Genomic DNA, 2,588 nt, shown 5'->3' on the forward strand with positions numbered 1-2,588 from the left:
CTTCCCTGGCGTCTCCAAAGTGCTGCTGAGAATTTCTCTACACAGCCCTGTTCCTAAATCAACTCCCAAGAGACTGGGGGTGGAGGAGGGTGCCAGTTTAAAGCAGGTCTGATATGATCCAGGACCTGATAGGGTTTCAGCTGCCTGCTTTCTGGCAAATTGCAGAGAAATTAAAGAGATTCTTGCAGGGGTTAAACGGCTCAAATCCTAGGGAGGGGATGCTGTTGCTCAGAAAGAAACACAAAGACTAGATTCATCTTGTTCAAGAATTATAAATAGAACAGTCAGATTAGGTTCAGCAGAGGAATGGGGGCACCATGAAGGAGCCAAGTTCTCTCTGAATAAAGAGGCAAAGCTCCAAAACTCTGAAAGCCCTGAAACAAACATAGCAGACTTGCAAAGAGGAAAAAAAAAAAAAGCAAAAAAATGGGAAAGAAGAAAAACTTCACGATGTAAGCCTTTTCTTTTAACCCACAAGTCCTTCCAGGCAAGAAAGCAAAATCATCAGTTCCTGAAAGAGAGGTTGAAAGTAAATTATCACCCCATAAGGAGTCATTCACTGTAAAAGGAATGAAAATAGTTTACTGCTCTGTGGAAAATGCAAGCCACTTCCAAACTTTAGGTTAAAAACTTGGCAGCGGGAGCCTGGCCTCCCTGTGCGTCTGTCTTGGAGATGTTTATCCTGCGGATGGAGATATTGAGATGGACCTGGTTTTCAGGTTTGTTTTTTGTTCCACATAAGGTTTCCATCAGAGGCAGTCTGAAAACTGGTGCAAGCCAGGAGGCTGCTGGAAAAGAGGCCCAGATAGAGCTGCAACTGGCTCTGCCTAAACCAGAACACTGTTGGTGAGAACAAAGCAATGGCGCAGAGACCGACCTGGAGGCCGGGCTGAGAGCTGTGGGAAGCCCACTGGCCCCTGACTCGGAAGACCTGCTTCCCAGGTCTGCTTCCAGCATTTCCTGCCATATGGACTCAGACAAGCCACCCCGCCTCTCTCCACTGCAGATTCCCCATCTGTTCGCAGTGAGTCTGGCTTCCAATTACACCTTGAGATTGTTTTAAAGGAATAATATAAAATCCAAGTTCTGTAGAAAGGCCATTGGTAGTCTGGGCAAAAATGCCCTTGCAGCAGCCACAAAAAGCTTTCCACAGAGCCAGAGGTTATAACTTTCTCTAGGCTTCCGTCTTCCAAAGGAAGCCTACAAAGTCAGTGAAGCATCAGCGTTAATAGCACAGGTTCTTTGTCAAGACAGAGGAGGCCTCCATCCCAACTCCTTCATTCATTAGCATATGCGATGGAAATCTTTCCTTTAAACTGTTTGGACCTCCAGATTCTTTACTGTGAAATGGAAGTGATTCTGACTTCATGGGTTTGCTGTAAAAATTAACAAATGGGGAATATATTTAAAAAAAAACCCACATAGCAATTGCTCAATAAAAAGTGCCTGGTTTACTTATTCATTTATTGATTATTATTTTGTAGCATTGGGAATTGAATTAGCACTTTCACTAAACTATATCCTCCAATTCCCTTTTATTTTGTATGTTAAGGCTAAATGGCATAGGCTAGCCTTGAACTTGTGAATTCTCCTACCTCAATCTTCTGAGTAGCTAGGATTACAAGTATGGCCTGCATGCATATGCTACTTAGAATGGCAATTTTTTGTTGTTGGTGGTTTTCTTGGTGATGATTTTTAAAACATCACCTATCATTGTCAAAAATCTGTCTTTGGATTAAATCAAACAAGCTCTTCATAATTTATTTATATACCTCTAGTTGCAGTTTGCCTTATTTTGTTTCTTTTGTAAATTGTGTAATTTTTATTTTTATAAATATGTTATACATAGATCTACTTGTGCTTTCAGGAAATGGAATGAACGTAACCTCCCTCGTTCTTCTTGCCAGGCACTACTAACAGCTCTAGACATTACATGTAAGACAATCATAGATGGACAGAAAATGGCAAGCCAACTGAGAAATCTGGGACCCAAGAACAACATGGTGTTGAATTCCCTGGGTTTTCTTTTTTCTTTCTTAAATCCAGTATTTGGAAATGAATAAATCTAGCAAGACAGAAAACTTTTAGATAGTGACCACAATATTCTTACCTAAAAGCACAGAAAACGCTGTGCCCCATCCCACTCATACTGGCAAAGACCACTGGATGACTTCGATTTCTATCTCTGCTGATCTATTATGATACACCTCACTCAACATACTTGTTAAGTGATATCAGAAAAGGCAAGGAAGGCGCTAGAATGATCATTCCTTTTTTTTTTTTTTTTTTTTTGTACTTTAGGGAAGGGCCTACAAGGTGTTCAGGGTCTCACTACTAGATCAGACTCATAGTGATCCGCCTATTTACAGCCTCCCAAGAGCTGAGATTACAGGGATGCACCACCACACCCAGTCTCAGTCACCATCTCAGTGTGCCCTGGGGCGGCGCTAGCACAGCAGGCTGAAGGATTGAACCCTCAGCCCCTGAGCCTGCTTGCAGGCACTTTAATCCACTGAGTATTTGGCCAGCCCTAGAATGGTTATTCTTGCCAGGTAAGTAGAATCCCTTTCCTCACACTGTCAGTAGCA

This window comes from Octodon degus, unplaced genomic scaffold (genome assembly GCF_000260255.1).
Source record: "Octodon degus isolate 3935 unplaced genomic scaffold, OctDeg1.0 scaffold00080, whole genome shotgun sequence".
NCBI classification, from domain to species: Eukaryota; Metazoa; Chordata; class Mammalia; order Rodentia; family Octodontidae; genus Octodon; species Octodon degus.